Source organism: Dermacentor silvarum, chromosome 3 (genome assembly GCF_013339745.2).
Source record: "Dermacentor silvarum isolate Dsil-2018 chromosome 3, BIME_Dsil_1.4, whole genome shotgun sequence".
Classification (NCBI taxonomy): domain Eukaryota; kingdom Metazoa; phylum Arthropoda; class Arachnida; order Ixodida; family Ixodidae; genus Dermacentor; species Dermacentor silvarum.
The window spans coordinates 5747286-5765656 of NC_051156.1; the positions used below are offsets into that span (position 1 = coordinate 5747286).

At 42.0% G+C, this 18371-nt stretch overlaps 1 long non-coding RNA gene across 1 annotated transcript; it reads left to right on the top strand.

Annotated features, from left to right (window-relative positions):
- Positions 1-1130: 1130 nt before the first annotated feature.
- LOC125944460 (uncharacterized) lies at positions 1131-4037 on the top strand. Its single transcript, XR_007466213.1, has 3 exons — positions 1131-1268; positions 2966-3007; positions 3895-4037. It is a non-coding gene; the product is annotated as an uncharacterized LOC125944460 (long non-coding RNA).
- Positions 4038-18371: the final 14334 nt, after the last annotated feature.

An 18371-nucleotide genomic window follows, 5' to 3' on the forward strand; every position in this document is an offset into this window, starting at 1 on the left:
TTATTTAGTTGAATGTATGTTTCGATTGCTCGTGCTACTAATGTCCGCCTCATCGATTAACCGAGCTCAATGATAAGAATTATGCTACCTGCCACAGGCGATTTCTGAAAATTCCGTAAGACTTAAAAATGACCACCCTGTATATATATATATATATATATATATATATATATATATATATATATATATATATATATAATATATAGACACAAAATTGGAGCACAAGGCAAACGTCCCAACAAGCAGTGACCAATGACCGATGATTGGGCACCTCCTGGATTCCCATCGGCTTCTATTGTAAGTGGCCAGTGCCCTTTCTGTGTCAGAAAACGGCATTGCCTCCATGTTCAATATGGGCAAGATGGTGGGAAAAGTAGTATGTAAGCATAATAAATAAATATGTTTTTTAAAGAGTGCGTTTTGTTTAGCTGTTAGCCCTTAGCGCACAATAAGATGAAACAAGTTTGGGTTATCTCTGCGACGTGCTGTCCATATTTTACATGAAAGCCTAGGTCTATTCTGTAACACGTAGAGACGGGGTCCTGGCCAGTGAGCTGGGAAACTGCTTGGCCACCACGCACAATCTACGCTGTTATACTTTGCCGGTAGCAAATCGTAGCGCAGAAGCACAGGTACAAATGTTTAATCGATGGGACGGCATACTGTCTACCGTTCGTCATGATGTCAAACTAACAAGCACGAACAGCGACAATTGTGTACGTTGCTGGTCCGTAGTTCATTTCGCGCCGGTTGCTTCACGTATTAAAATAAATATTTCTTTTTAAAACAAACGATTAAAACTGTGCGCGCACACAGGGCGCGACATTTGCGACGTTTGAATTTTGCACTATTTCCCGCGCGCTCCGTACGTGACCGACCGGCGCACTGCGTTACCGCGATAAAGAAAATAGTTCCTCAAGGAAGCTAAGCAGAAAATTTTCACACTCTTGCAAACCACAGAAATTGTTAAGAAATACCATTATATTACAAGATTTGTTAATAAATATGGCAATTTATATCTATGAAAGCGTGGATTTGTATGCGCGTTTTTGTGTGAATGCGCGCTTGCGCTGTTCACTCTTTGGCGGATTCCGGAACTTTGTGCGTGCGGCGTATGTGTGCGGGTTGCGTGATGAGTTCGCTGCGTTTTCTGTGCCCTTTGCCTCGCTGTGACATCTTTGGTATATTACAACTTATTGCTCGGTCTTAATGGGCTACACGTTGCCTCGAAGATCACCATGATCGCCTCCGACTCAGCCACATCGAAGGTGAGTGAGTGTTTCGAATTCCACTTGCTCGTTCATTGCGACGCTATCAGCAAAAGTGCGTACAGAGCCCGTGCGTGTCTTCCACGCGCCTCTGTGTTCGTTTTCATTACTAGTACTATCCTTACGTTGCGAGAATTGGTTGTGCAGCAATAGATTTGTGATATTGAGCATGAAGTGTTGTCCTGATTTAACTTCACAGCGCGCTTGCGGCGACGTAAAGCAGCTATGTGGAGCCAGCTAAAACAGGGCATGTTGTGTCACGGCCGGGCTCGACTGGCGCGCGCGCTCGCTTCTTGCGAACGTGCGCACCAGTCGAGCCCGGCCGTGGTTGTGCTCGCCACGATTTTTGGTACGGTGTTCCAGCACCGATTGAAATTAGCCTTATTAATGAGCGCTCGTGCTCTGCCGTTTTGGTGGGCAGCTATGTGGAGCCAGTTAAAACAGGGCATGTTGTGCGCGCCACGATGTTTGGTACGGTGTTCCAGCACCGATTGAAATTAGCCTTATTAATGAGCGCTCGTGCTCTGCCGTTTTCGTGGAAACAATGCGACTTGAAATAATCCGAACTGTACTGTAATCAAGTATATTTCGTTCGCGCAACGCCGTCCATTGACGTGCATCTACTACATGGCGTGTCGGGATCGGCGAAAATATGTGCGGGGCGTTTTGCCGTTCTAATGTATTCTGCTGCGCTGTTCGCTTCAGGATCGAGTGCCCAGAGTCCGCTGACACGCCGTGCGGTAGACACGCGCTGTGGCGCGATAATAATAAAGAATTGCAATGGCGTATATGGGATTCTATGTGATAGGTGAGATAAAAAAGGGCTGATGCCAGTGAATGCTCTGAAATCATCAGGTTATGTGTGGTTTGTTTTCCGCCGGTACGCGCGCGTTGAACTTTTTTAAACCATTATCTCCCTTCGACGCCATCGAGTACTTCGCGCTAACGCCTTCGCGTAGGCGCTCTATATTCACGGAAAAGGCAGATTCTGTGGGATGCTATGTTCTGCTTTAGTGGGATAAAACATTCAAAATAATGTCATCGTGTGAAGTTTTAGGCTTTGGCCCTTCAGTAACTGATTGATATAACTAAGTTCGAAAATCAGTAAAGGAGCGAGATGCTTGGGCATATTTGCCGTGTCGTCCCACTGTGCTCCCAGAGGCATGTAAGCGTTATCGACAAATGTCAAAAATTAGCAAGGCTTTTTATGAGATAGAAGCAGACAGCTATGTCAATAAGTTATTTTTGCTTTGAATTCACACACTAAAGAGGAGAGAGCGTTAAAGGGTAGCGTATCTTGTGATCTTCATGACGCTTTGCCATAAGCTTGGAACAATGGTTTGTTGCTGGAGCAGTTCTGTGGAATACTTAGGGAGTAAGCAAGCTGCAGTAGCAGCAGTTAGACGGGGAGTAAAAAATGCAACACTGGTTTTATATGAACGAGCTAACTTTAAGATGTGGCCGCAACAGTTCATGCAGTAGATGAGCAAAAATAATTTTAAAATTTAGGAGAGAAATTAAAAATAAATTATTTGCCCACCTCACACTGCCAGTGGCAAGAGCAGCCATGCTTTAATGTTTTCAATCAGTCATTTATATCCATCCATTTATGTCGGCCTAATCGTCCATGTAGATGTTTTGATTGTTGCTTTTGAGTTATCGTGGCGTCCCATTTTAATACTGACATCTGTTTTCAGAATCAAAATGAGCCTGGAGACGCCACAGCCGGAATGCGAAAGGTGAATTCTTTGGCCATTCATCGTCTAGCGTCACCATGATCAAATGCACTGTTGCCAGGAGAATGTATTGCTGGGAGGTATTCTCCTTAAGATTTAGTAAAAATGGCAGCATTAAGTGTCTCCTTTGCGATTTTGCATAGCCTTTGATTTGCGAGTCGATTAATTTATTTGATGAGGTGGGCAGTTGGCACACCCTGTCTTTGTGTCTTATGTACACATTCAGCTGAGTAGGTCTGGGACACAGCAAGCGAATCTGATGTGTAGTTGTAATCGCATTAACGTCGACAGTTATCTTCCTGTTTGAGCTGCTTGCTACTGCTGCTTGCCAACACAAGCAGCAGTTGCCCACGATGGCGTGAAAGAGGTTCATTGAAGAATGGCACATACTCTGAGTCACATACCCAGAGATCTAAGCAGGTCCATCAGATGGTTATTAACCCACTTCCCGTCTACATAGCAGCCCTACCCATTAGGCCATTGACCACCAAGTGACACAAATTGGCTGGAAAATAGTTCGTGGAAACAATGCGACTTGAAATAATCCGAACTGTACTGTAATCAAGTATATTTCGTTCGCGCAACGCCAGACATCCGAAAGTATGTGAAGTATCCTAAAAATGCTACTTGCATTAAAGTTTTCAATGCTTTGGTTTACTTACTATTTTATTTTGTACTGGGTGAATCCTTCTTTTTCTGAAGCACATGGCATCCTAACAGCATAACAAGCTATGACATTAGTTTTAGTTGTTTTTATTAGTGGCATTAGTTGACATTTTAGGTCTGGAGCAGGCAGTATTTCTGTGATTTATTCGGAGTGTGGCTGTTGTGTAAATAATCCTTAAACTACCTCACTAATATTATTTACCTAAACGTGCCGTTTCACATAGGTTGGAGAAGTGCTCATTCAGATGATCCTGGCACAGCTTGCCATGGTGGACCAGGCAAGTTTGCAAGGGCCTTGATTCACCATGTGTTCACAGAGAACCTCATGGGCCACTCACTTCTCGGAAATAACACCACCAATAGGCAAAAAGAGGCTCTTGGCCTTATCAAGGTCAACGCTGTTATAGGCAAGTACCGTACATCCTTTTACCCATTGCATTTTTGCCTTCACATTTTGTACTTGGAATTACCAGCTTGCTATTAGCTCAACAAATGACTTTCAAGTAGCCTGTGTCTGCAACTACGTGCTACAATAGCCTACTATTTGGAATGAATGTTCATTTGATCTCACGTCTCTAATGCCTCCATACTAAAGTGCTAAATTTTAAAAGCAGCCTTAACTGCCAGAAGTGATTGGTGGCTCCAACTGACAAAGTTAGGTGTATTTGCGCATTAGATGCACTACTTGACTGTCATTGCAATGAACAGTTGGAATGAAGCAACTACCAATCTGTAGTACCAATCTGTGAAGCTTGCTACCAATCTGGTGCTATAGCGGGTGTGCTTAAGTAGCCTGAAAGTGTTGTTATAATATAGGAATTGTGGAGAAGCTATGCTCAAGTGCACTTACTGCTCAACTCGAGGGACAGCACTTCCACCAAATTTCAGCAATCAAAATGGCCCTCCAGATTCTGTAACGCAAAACATAGTGGTTTCACCTATTTCAACAGACCACATTGAATTAAAGTTGCTCCTGTCTTGAAGGAGGTCCATGTGGTGGCAGACAGTAGCCTTTAAGCAAAGGGAGCTTAAGTTACCGGGCATAATTGTTTGGTTGTTTCGATCAAAGCAACAATTGGAACAGTTGCCAAATTCGTTGTCAACAGTGCTATGTTTAGCAATGTCCATTCATTCTAGGCACTCAACCAATTAAGATCAAATTTATCACATTGTATTCTAGGATGTGGAAAAAACAAAGGTATTTATTTGACTTTTCCTCACGTTCCCATAAAATGATCAGTACTCAATAGGCCCTTGGCAGCTACTATATAAAGCTTCTTACAGTACATGAGGCATGTCCACAGCTCCCACTCTGTAATTGTTGGAAATGTCTCCTGCTTTCTTACTTCAAGGACGCACTTGCCTGTTTCCAGCGTTATTATAAACCAGTGCTCAAATACTATGGGTTTAGATTTATCAAAGATTGAATGAGCTTTGTAGGTGTTCATGTTTAACCCTTTGAGGATCACATATTTTCTGGCAAACGTCTCCCAATTTAAGCGTTATATTTTTATTCTGGATTGTTCTTCAGTGACCTTTCGAGAAAAAAATGGGTAAATAATTTTTAGGTCACAAAGTGACAAAGGTTTCTTAGTGTCCGCTGTTTTACACCATGTTTATTGTAGCATGCAGAGCAAACTAGCATAATCACATTTTTTAAATGTAATGACACTCACAAAACATTAAACTAGGTGAATACTCCCCAACTACTGCAGTGATGGGCACCATAGAATAAAGAGAAAGATCAGTTTTGGAAGAAGCCAAGGGGCAGCAGCACAATCAGGATTTTTGTAGAAGTCGCAGAAGGTTACAGAATCTGTAATGTGATGCTTGGGGACACTTCATTCTTAAAAGGTATGCTTATTTATATGCTCTTTCGCCGCCTCATATTTATGGTCGTGACCACACGATTTGTTTCCACCACTCTACATGCATGGCAGTGACCCTCAAAGGATTAGCAGAGCCAGTCCACTTTCATATTTCTCTTGTAAGACAGCATTTCTTCGTATTTCTTCGCATTTATTTGTGTTAGTGTAACCAGGTCGGGCGTGCAACTGCAGTAAATCCTCGTTATAAGCAGTATTTTGTTTTCAGTAGAGAGGCATAAGAATGGTCATCACGATGGTAGAAGTGCACTCCAGTAGCATATGAGCTTGTAAAACAAATTCAGATATACCATACTCAATTCTGGCTGCATAACCGTATTTGGAGCAACTCCTGCAAGGAAAAGTTCAATAAAGTGCTGCACATTTTGATTATGATTGTTGAGAGAACTAATTTTAGTTGCCAGTAGTCTACCTTTAAGTTTTTGCACCAACAGTATGAAGTCTTTTTTCCACCATTTTGTTCCTAATTAAGCAAGGTTAACATTTTCACATCAAGGATATTCATGAAGGTATTCTGCCTCAGTGGGGTTTTCCTGTTTGCCTTCTGCATATTGTACTAAGTGGAGTCCTCCGGTGCCACTCCACTTTGAAAGCTGGTCATTCTCTTGAAACTTGGAATAAACAAAACAAATGAAACAGTTTCATTATAACAGGGTGTACTCTATGTCGCACTTTTGCATGTGGAACATTGATCTTTAACGTCATACTGTTTTTCCTTTTTTACAGGCTTTCCCTGTCACAAGTTTCCTGGGACAAACATGACCTACATTAAGAACACTCTGGCCTCACTTCTCGCAAGGGACCTGATGTGTCCAGAAGAGCTCAAGTCTGTGGACAGTTCAAGTGTTGTGCACTTGCAGCCCTCAACATTTTTTCTGTTATTATGATGTTTCTAGTCACCTGGAAAGCCCAGGTTGGATGGTTCAGACACAAGTACTGTGTTGTGATTAATAATTAATTGCACAAGTGTTGCGCTTTGTATTTTAGTACAATTTTACGTAAATCTTTAATATATTTCTACAAAAGCTAGTGTTTCTTGAATATTTTATTTCATAGGTATCTCAGGTCATTTCATGCCAAGACTGTTCCACGACGGCACACCATTTCAAGTTTGATAAAGTAAAAGTAGGCCTAGTGAGAAATTTTACAGAAAATTAGGTTTCATGCGTACACCAGAAAGTGGAATCTGTGCTATTGTCAGAGTGGTTCTGTTTAAGGAAAACTACATATTAACATATGTTTGTAGTAATGGTTTATTTTGCTATTTCAAAACAGTAAGCATTAAGTGTTAAAGTTTGCTTAAATTCAGAGTGCAACAACAGTTCTCGGGCAAGGCGGCGATGTGCTTTCTTTCAGGTATATATGAAATCTGATTTATTGCAAATTCTTTCATTCTAACTTGTTTTGCGGCACTCAAAAATTAAAACAAATTTCCTCATGCCAGTTCCATTTAAGTCTTCCAGCAGGTAACTAATGGCCACTGTGTATCAGATAAAAATCTTAAGTAGTCAAAGTGAATAAATCGCTTGGTATGTAATGACCTGACCAGGAACCTAGTAATCATGGCATAAAATTCAACTGGATCATGCAACAAGCAAAGCAGCACAATAAACTGCTGCCATGGCACAAGTTATTGTAATTACCATGTCGCTTCAGAGGTAGATAACGTTTAGTAAAATGGGCACACCATTTAACAAATTAAATAAGAGTCTCAGTGGGCTCATGCAGATTGTGCCATGATTATTAAGTTACTGGCTGCCAAATAGAGAAATCAAGTACATTTTAAATGTTATTTACTGTAATGCTTGTATAATATTTATTTTCTATTTATTTCAATTTTGAGAAATGTTTTACTTTAGGACCACGGAAAGTTTACATCTCTCAGTATTCAAATTCGTTATTGTATCAAGCTGCCGGCAGTTTGTAGATTGCGTTAGGAATTTTTTGATCCCAAGGCACACATGGCTGTACAGTTAACAAATGTTTGGCTTCAATAAACAATTCAGCTAGAAAAAAATGCTTTTTGTCCACATCAATTTTGAGCTGTTGATTTTGTGAAGGAGTATTGATTTTGTGTGTTAAGCCAATTCGAAAACTCGCTTAATGGTTCTGCTAGTAGCTCTATAATATGTTTTATAACAGGCTATATCTTAAAGTGGTTTTGATCCCTGGGTGACCCAGGTCTTCAATACAGAAGTGCCTGAATTTAAGTTTCCCCTGTCCTCTAGTAAGGACCACATCAATATGGCTGACATCAATGGTAATGCCATGAGACTCAACGTAGCTCAGCAGTATTTAAAGAAAAGTCTAGTGCAGTTTTCAACACTATTCACCAAACAGCATATTTCAGTGGGCTCTGAAGTGATTTCAATAGTGATGCTCAACACTGCTCCAATAATATTTAACTGGTGTTGCATTATTGACTAACATTGCAGGTTGGGCTTGTTGGTATAATATAATGGAGGCAAAAGGCATAGTGCATCAGAAACAGGATACAAGAGGAAGAACACAGACAACACACACGTTTGGTGCTTAACGTGCTTAACGTGTGTGCTGTCTGTGTTCTTCCTCTTGTGTACTGTTTCTGATATCTAGCACCTTTTGCCTCCATCAAGCAATATTGACGTTTAACGCTCATCCAATATTATTTCAATGAGGTTTCAATATTGATGTTCAACAATGCTTCAATAATATCTCAATGGGGTTTCAATATCGATATTCAATACTGCTCCAATAACATTTCAATGGGGTTTCAATATTGACATTCAACACAGTTCCAACATTATGTCAATGGGGTTTCAATATTGGCATTTAACACATTTCAACAATGTCTCAACAGGTTTTCAATATTGACATTCAACACATCTTCAACAGTTCTTCAATGGGCTTTCAAAATTGGAATTCAACATGGTTTCAACAATCTATCAATGACTTCTCAAATTGAAACGACCCAATGATGTTTCAACAAAATGTCGCGGGCCAGTTTTCAACACCTGTCAACAATTTCCTCAATAATGTTTCAACAAAGCCTCAATGTGCTTTCAATGCTATTTGTTGACATTGACCTATGACTTTTCAACAACTTTTCAACAATTTTTTTTGTAAGGGGCACTATAAATAGTTTTTTCAGATGTGCACATGCACCAACTAAAGTGCACAGAATACAGAGGGCGTTTATCAATACCGAAAATGTAATTTTAAAGATATAAAAAAACTATGCTCCAGGTCATACGAGAGAAATGAAGTGTAAATATAAATGCATTTCTTTCGTCTTTCTTGTAAAATGCTTTCAAAATTTCACGCGCCGTTTTGTCTTTGCTTTTGTCGAGTACCTTCATATCATGAAATCTTGGCTAACAAGTGCAGGATTTACAGGGTGCTCAATGATGCGCAGTGAAGTATTTCTTCAAGTTATCAGTATGCTCCCTCATTCGATCAATACAGTAGCGGCCATTTTGTCTTACCACACTATACTGGCGCACTGCACGTAAGGCTTAGCGTGCTTCACTTGGCACCTTGTCTTATACAACCGCCCGTGGTGTGGCGTCATAGTTTAGCCTGATGGCAGCGGAGAACACAACCAGCACTCTGTACCTATTCGTCACTTTTTCAAATTGTGGCTCATCTTCGGCCCGTAGGGTCTAACCCATTGGCTCTCGCCGTATGTGCTGGTGTGTCCGCTTTTCTCTCCTCTGCAGAGATTCGGGCACTGGCGTTGGAAGCGACCGAGGGTGGCCGGCTTTGAAAGCCTATCGGTTGTTAAAACTAACTTACACATTCGGTCCGCAAGATTTATTGAGCGCTGATCCGAAGTAGAACAAGCAATAGCTATTTTTAAATGTTTGCAGTGAACGGAAGCGCATGGTAAAAGCTTTTTTTTTTGCTTGCAGGGATTAAGGACAAGCAAACGCAACCCTTTAAAAACACATGGTCTAAATAAATCTGCCAGGTGTTGGAAACGCGGGGCTCAAAGGTTAAATTAAAATCTTTAAAAACCTTTTCAATCTCACAAGCATCTCAAAGAACGCACTCGGTCTCACCACAATTACAAAGTCAACCACGTATCTCAAATCATTGCAAGGACGAGTGTGCTGAAAGCAATTTTCAAGACATTTATCTACTTTGTGGGGATCGAGGTGTCTTCCCGCGCGTCATTCTTCAGCTTGGGCGTTGTGCTTTGCTCGATCTCCGGTAACAGCCGCGGTAATGGCAACATGGCGTACACGGATAGCGCGCCTGAGTTGATTTGTCGCGCGAACCGTGCTTTTTTACGACGCTCGAAGGAGTCATGGAGCAAGCCTCGCTTATTCACAAAACCGAAGTGCTGCTTCTAAGTGCTCGCCTGTGACGTGCGCTCGATAACTTCTGAACACAACATGGATTATCAACGAAATGTACAGCTGGGTGTAGTAGTGATTAGGGAGGGTAGAAGCAGACTCCAATGTTTTATTAGTGTTTGCTTGCGTCTACCTCAGTGTCTCCGATAATATATTTAAACTTAGAACTTGACAGGGAACTTCAAGAGAAAAGTTTAGGCTTGCGGATTGCGAACTATGTTATCCCTGCGCATTGTCGCGCTACCTCAAAGGGCATCATTAAAAACAGAACTTTTTCGCACCAATAATTTTAGATGTCCAAACGAATGTCACCAAATAGTTTGGTAACAATTTTGTTGCTTCCTTGTAGCTCGGGTGGTATTCAATATGGTGTTCCCCAAGGACCTATCCTGGTGCCAATGTTATTTTTATTTTTCATAAACGGCACGGTGAATGTTGACGCTTGCTCAAATACTGTATTGTGCGCGAATGAATCAAAGGTATTTTTTACAGGGATCGATATATACAGGGTGTTTCAGCAAACACTTTAAATAATTTTTTTATAAAGTTGCCTGTTTCAGTTATCCCACTTCTAGTTCATGAGCTGGACTACTCGTAGAGGTGCACATTACTTGCACAAAAAAATTAAGTGCATAATGGACGAATTAACAAAAAATCATGAATTAAGTTGTAAGTAATTCTCTTATGTCCCATATTGCAATTTATAAATTCTGGCTGTGGAATTTGCAAGGCGAATGCACTTGAAACGAATTCTCCGGATGAGACTAGTTTGCAAATATTAATTCCCGAACTTTGCAGAGAAATGCAAGGGCGTTTCAGTTTGCCGGTTTATATATATATATATATATATATATATAGAGAGAGAGAGAGAGACCCCTTGCCTTAGCGCTAAAATAATATAATAGTAACGAGTCTGGTAACTCTACAATCACAAAAGCGGAAACAGCGAAATGTACGGAAGAGCGGTTGTTTGTATAAAATATTTTCCTCACACGGAAGCAATCTTAGTTTTTTGTGGACATGAAACACACGACAACTTCTTTTCTTTTTGTTTTTTCATTGCTAAGGTATACCAATAGTAATGTTTTTGCACGTGTCACTTCAGCTTGGCACTTAATGCATTGAACCATGCAATGCTTAACGTTCGCGTGCGCTCGAAGGCCCGACTTAGGCCCTTTATTGAGTGGCCCGAGTCCGGCTCGGACCCGTGGCTTCAAGCCCGAGCCGCGCCCGCAGCTTCAAGCCGCGGCCCAGCCCGTGGACAAACGCTTCGGACGGCCTGGGCCCGTGCAGTGCTCTATCCCATTATCATGCACCAAGATTTAAAAACATGCAAATGCTACGTCGCTGGACAGAACCAAGGTAATGTTGTTTTCCGTCGCTTGAAGATACTCAGGTTATAATTTTTTTGCATTCCGTCTGATTACTTATTTAGCCTAACTTAATAAAAATATCGAGGAGAAAAATTGGGGCGTAACAGAAAAAACTCAAGATACAGCTTTCTGTCGCTCAATACGTGCTATACATAAGTGTTTTCTCAGCATGAGAGGGAATAAACATCTTTATTACGTAAATGCAGCTTTGGAGATGCGTCCTCATTCCAGAATGTCTTGAGCTCGGGGCACGTTCTGGGCCCTCGCAATGAGCCGTTGCTGATCTTCGAGGTCGGAGCTGGCCAAAGCTCTCTCCCAAAGCTCGTGGATGTGGTAAGGGTTCGGAGGATTGAGTGGTGCCTCTCTGCAACCCCCTACTATGTGCCTGAGGGACCCGGGCTCTGCGCAGAAGCGGCATTGCGGAGAGAATTGTGTAGGGGCTATTAGGTGGTTTCTGGTTGGGTGGGGGAATGTATTATCCTGTAGAGCTCGGAGGAATCGCTCCTGCTGTCTTGGTAGGGACTTGTGCGGGCGTGCATATGTTCTGCGGGTGAGCTTGTAGTGTTGTGTGATGTCTTGGTACGAGACTAGAGGGTGCATGCGCTCGGGTTCAGATTCCTCGGCGTCGGCTCGGTGGGTCAAGTCTCGAGCCACGTGGTTGGAGACCTCGTTGTCAGGAAATGCCGTGATGAGCTGGCGCCCAGATGATCATGACTGATTTGTTGGTGGATTTTGATCGATGATCTTGAGCGTAGTGGCATGAATTCTACCTCTAGAGAAGTTGCGGCACGCCTGTTGGGAGTCGGTCACTATGACTTCAACCTCTGTTTTGTAGAGCGCGAGGGCTATGGAAGAAGCCCGCCAATATACGCAAAGCGCGTCGAGCGGCCACTCGCGCGACAATTTTTTAAGTAAAGCAAATTTCGGGTCATGTTCCCCATTGTGATTACTCGACGCCGTCCGTCGCCGCATATAATCGGTCTCCGAAATAACAAGACAGCAAGACAATATAGCCATAAAGCACAGGCACGCTTGTTCAAATGCGGACGGACAAAGCAAGGAGTTTCATATACACAGGAAATGTAAAGCACTGGAATATACAAAAACTGCCCAAATTAAAAAAAGGCGGGAATCGTTGGGTTCATCGTTAAGCAAGCAGCCACTACCAAAATGGCTATTAATAAGATTCTCATGGTATCGCATTCCGAACCCGATCCTTCCCAATGATGCTGACATTGCGCGCACGAAACGAGCAAATTCGCGAAAAGCCATTGTCAAGCAAACCTCCCGCGTACTTACTGTTGGCTCAGAATGTCATAAGAGCACTCGCAACGTCATCAGCAACCGGTACATGACAAAAGTAAACCATGGCGGCCGAAGTATAACGAGCCTAAAGAATGTGAACAACAGCTATCAAAGAGCGCGCACACAACGGCACCAGACAACGCTCAAAGCAAGCATAGATTGCGATTCATGCACGATTCCGCCGACACCTGCGTCGTACGCGCTATAAAGATATTAAACTTCTGTCAGCCACCGAATGAACGAATTTAGGCCGCCGGGTAGGTGTGGTGGATGTTCACAACAGGGATATTTGATTGGGGACTTTTCAGGGCAAAGCAAAGCAGCTTCAACGAGACAGCCCTCCGATTCACAACTGTCTTGACTGTCTTGACTGCAACGGCCCCGAGTTACACCAAACGCATCTTTGTTGGTGATATCCACCATATTGGCTTGCAAAAACGCAACGTAGGGTCCTAACGCTCCAATACAGCAGGTTTGAAAGAAATATGTGTTTCGCTTTATACATCCAGCTAATTTTACTTTAAGGTACGAAATGTTGTATAGCTTAATCTGCCAGAGGGCTTCTGCAGGTTGTTCGGTGAGGGGTTCCGAACATTAGTTTATGATCACAAATGCCCCTCCCCCCCCCCCCCAAACAAAAAGAAAGAAAAGAAAAAAGAAGACAAAGGCCCTCGTGGCGCACCGCCTTCTGGGTTTTTTTTCCTAACGCGGCGGTTTTTGTACGACAAATGGGCTCTGTAACCTCACGCTTTGTCTGTGTTGTTGAACCGCGGCGCCTTTCTCTCACCCTCGCGCCAGTGTGTTAATCATCGTTATGTCATCATTTTAATGGCGGTCGTCATTAAAAGAATCAGTAGCAATCTCACGTACAAACGAAACCAAAAACCTTGCCAGCGACCGCCCGTTCGTACATTCTCGAATGCTTTACTTTGCATACCTTGTTTTCGAAGCTAAACGTTCTGGAATGCGGTGGTCTCGTAAGTTTTCCGAATTATGTGTGCGCATCTAAGCGAGACGTATTGCTCTTAATTGTGCTAGTTGTTGCCATTTATTTCAGCCCGGGTAATAAAATTATTACGCTGCAAATGAGCAAGTGTTTACCACGAATGTCGAGTGTTTTATTTGTTGTTTTTTTCTTTCTTTTGTTCTTGCGGTGTCAAGCGAACAGCGTGCTCTATGACACACAGTGTGCCACAAAGAGCGAAGTCTTCCGCCTAAGTGGCAGTCGAATCGATCGACTCCTACGAAGATAAATTGGCCATCGGCGTGCGTGCACTCTGCGATGAGAAGGGAGAAATGCTGCCTCGGGTTAATTCAATTAGTCCTGGTGCAAGTATTCACATTTGTATGCGTACATGCAGTGGCGATGAAACACAAGCGCACCGCGCTGTATGGCGTTCATATTTCTCTTCTGTTTTATCGAGTGTTTTTTAGACAACTGAGCTCCTATTCAAGTTCTTCGGCTCGAATTTTTCGTAAAAACAAATATAAACCATCGTGATGCCACAAGTAAAACTAGCGATGGCGGCCAAGCAATGGCAAGGAGCAATTATGAACGAAAGGCGACGTGAATTCGGCCCCTGCAGCTTTTTGATTTTCACAGCACTCATATTTAATGCCGTAGTATCGTGTTTCTTACCTAACGTATTCTTTGTACTAGGAGTCGTCAACTCGGGCTATCAAATTCTCAGGACCTGTATGTATGTTTGACGCCACATGTTCCTACTCAGCAGATATCTATCCTGTAAATACTCTGCAATCCTGAGCAGTGATGGGAAGTCTCTGCCCAGCCCTCCAATATCACTAGTGGAGTGCTGAAAACTCTGTGTTCACGAATACAACCTTCGAAATTCTTTAAAACATGTTGCAGCAACTATCGAAGATGGTTACAAAGTAAGGTAATAGCTTACGCGCACCGCAGAAATACAAACAGACATAACAGCAATACCGTATTTACTCGCGTAATGGACTCAACCCCCTCTTTTGTCCTAGACGACATGCAAGAGTCAATCCCTTCTCCCCCCTTCACCATCTACGATTGCAAATTCTGCCTCTGGTGCAGTCTTTGTGCCCTAATTCAGATGTGCAAGAGCATTGAAAATATATCCCCTGGAACTCCCGAAGTAATGGTAACTGAAGAAGGCAGAGCATAATATTCACTGTACACGCCAAACCCTAAGAAGGTGGGAGCAGGTGTCTTGTTCCTGTTGTGTTTACAGCTCTAAAAAATGGCTTCATTATGGCTTCGCAAAACTGCCATATATATATATATATATATATATATATATATATATATATATCATAAGAAGCCAACAAACAAAGACACCAAGGACAACATACGAGAAATTACTTGTACTTACAAATTGAATCAAAGAAATCATAAATTAAAGAAAATGAAAATGGATGAAAAAACAACTGTTTGCAGGTGGGGAACGATCCCACATCTTCGCATTGCGCGTGCGATGCTCTTACCACTGAGCTACCGGAGAGCCGCTTTCCCATCCACTTTCTGGGGTATTTATGTTTCACAACTAGAACTAACCCCGGGAGTGTTAGCCGGCGCCACCAATTACAAACCATGGCGGCGGATGTAGAACATCCTTTCTGCCGTAGGCATCACGAGCTCGTGATCTTTTTGGGTGATGGCAACTGGTCAATAAACCCACATATGCTACCTGAAGGCATCAACATTGCCGGATTCGAGCCCTCGTTATGTAATGAACGAGAAGAAAGGGAACCGAGGGGCCCGGTTATTATTAATCATGTGATATAATAATAATAATAACAACAACAACAACAACAACAACAACAACAACAACAACAACAACAACAACAACAACAACAACAACAATAGTAATAATAATAATAATAATAATAATAAAATAATAATAATAATAATAATAATCTTTATTTTCATCAGTTCACTGACAGGAAAGCTGCGGGTAAAAGCTGCTCTTTGTAGAGGCAGCTTGACAAGAGCCCCCAACTACCTTTGTGTAGTACATACAGCAGTGGCATGTGTTAAAAAAAAGAAGCATAGCACACTTTAGTCAAACAAAAACAGACATACATAGCAGTAACGCAGCTTAGATTCCTAACTTATGTAGCTCACGTAGTTCAGGCAGTGTACACTTGTAGGGATCAACACAGGCTTTCACATATTTATTAAGTAGTTTGGGAAGAATGTGCGATAGTTTACCTTCTGAGTAATTTGTTCTGGGTGTTCTTACTTTCCACGTGTCTTTACTTCGTGTGTCAAGCGATGTAACGCTTTGCTGTAGGTTGGAAAGGTCATGTAAAAAATGACTATTTTCTTTGACTTCGCGTCTGATTGCTACAGTCAATTTAAGTGCATACAGGTTATGAACGGGTAATATTCCAGCCTGCTCAAACAGGCCGTGCGTGTGGGCATCATACGGCAAATTGGAAAGTATTCTTGTGTATTTCTTCTGCATCAAGTATAACTTTTGTAGGTTTGTGTAAGTTGTAGTGCCCCATATCAAAAAACAATACGTAAGGTGTGAATAAAAAAGTGATTTATGCAGTAAAAGCTTTACATTACATGGCAACACTGTTTTGCAACGGTGTACGATGCCCACAACGCGCGATAACTGCTCCAATACGCTGTTGATATGTTCGTTCCAAAGCATATTACTTGAAAATGTATCTCCTAGAATTTTTATATGATTTACTAACCCTATTTCGGTATCACCGTACACAAGATGTAAATTATCGTTTGCCGGTTTGTTCTTTGGTATGAATAGTACCGCCTTGGTTTTACTTGTGTTTATACCTAAATTATTGGAACATGACCATATTTTTAGTTGTGCAAGAATCTGGTTCATCTTTTGGTGAAATATTTCGCTGTTTGCAGCAGAAATAAGTATGCTGACATCATCAGCATATAGAACACACATAGCATCAGGATAAATGCGTATTAAATCATTTATAAAGGCAATGAACAGAAGAGGACCAAGGATGCTTCCCTCTGGCACACCTTTAGTTATTGGCTTTAACGTCGAACAGTTACGATTTATTTCAACTACCTGTTTCCGATGTTTCAAATAACTTTTAAACAAGTCCAACGCATGACCACGAATTCCATAGTATTACAGCTTTTCAAATAATGTAGAGTGCAGAATGTTATCGAAAGCTTTGCTAAAGTCCACGTACAATCCCAAGACGACATGTTTTTTTTTTCAAATTGAGACAAAATGAATTCCTTTTGTTCCAGTAATGCCATTTCTGTGGACCGGTGTTTTCTAAAACCACACTGAGTAGGTGAGATTACATTGTGATTTTCGAAGAATTGGTATAGCTGACGGTGCATAAGCTTTTCTAATCCTTTGAAAAATACGGATAGAATAGATATGGGCCTATAATTTCTTACATCATATTTGTCACCTTTTATTGCGATAGCACTTATATGGACACTCCAAAGCAGATTTCTACCGTCGGCGTCGCCGTCGTCGTCGCCGTCGCCGTCGCCGTGAGGTTCCGTATGACGTCAATGGAGATGAAATAGTCGCCGCGCGCCGCCAAACGCTGTATGTGCGAGTGAAAGGGCGCGAGGGACGCGCTCTTTCACGGGGAGTGAACCCACGGCAGGGAACAAACGCGCGTTCTGCGCCGTGCTTCCTTAAGGGCTGCAGAAGTAGTCGTCTCTTTCCTCCTTTACAATCACCATATATGTAGAGCAAACGCACCTTCTTCCGACGCGCGAAAGGCCAAGGGGGGGGGGGGGGGGAGGGGGAGGAAAGCGAGGTGACGTTTAGCAGCGGCACCAAGTGCCTATTTATATCAGAGGCTCCGGCACCAGTCAGCAACGCCGCACGCATTTTGTGTGAACGCTGGCAAAACGCCGACAGCGTCGACATTAGTTCTGCGTGTTGCCGGTGCTGCTGCATGTCCAAGTTTCTACAGCTGATCAAGCTATTATCATTACTCCGTATAGCTCTCTACAAATTTGCTATCGCAATTGATGCTTCGCCTTTCAGGTGAAACAGCGACAACTTTTTTTAAACAAAACACTAACTTTCGCTATCTGCATTCTTTCGGGGAAGACTGCGTTCGACAAACAAAAATTAAATGTATAAGTAATACAAGGCACAAGTATATCCAGCACATATTTGATAGGCCTGATTTTTATGCCATCAATATCACGAGAGAAACTATTTTTAAGTTGCGAAAATACTGAATAAACATCTTGTTCTGAGACAGGCTTTAAGAACACAGAGGATGAATTTGGATCAGGCAGAAATTGAATAAACTCATTAGACGTCACATCATATGCATTGTTCACTAGGCAGTCACTGAAAGTATTTGCAAGTTCGACTCCTGATACGTTGCGCCAGTTGACTGTGATGTTTTGAACACTCTGGCGGGGCGTGTTCCTGTTAAGAAACAAGTCCAGTTTTTTCCACAAGGCATGAGAGTTATCTGCGCTAGTTTCTATTTCTCTGTGTATGTATTGCGATTTGCGTTTTCTAATTTCCTTAATTAAACGATTTCTGTACACCTTATATTCTTTTGGAATGGTAAAGTTCCTAGTTACAATGAACTTAGGGTAGAGTTCATTTTTATGTTTGAAGTTTGAAGTTTATTATTATTATTAGCAAAATAGCGATACATAAAATGAAGGAGACGTTTTACAGACTAGGGTCCCATAGTCCGAAGACTGTAGGGGGACCCACGATGAAGGAAGCATTTAAAAAATGCAAAGGCAAATGGCAAGACAATGTAGTATAAATAGAATAATATTATACAGAAGCTATAGCAAAACAACAAAACAATAAAACAG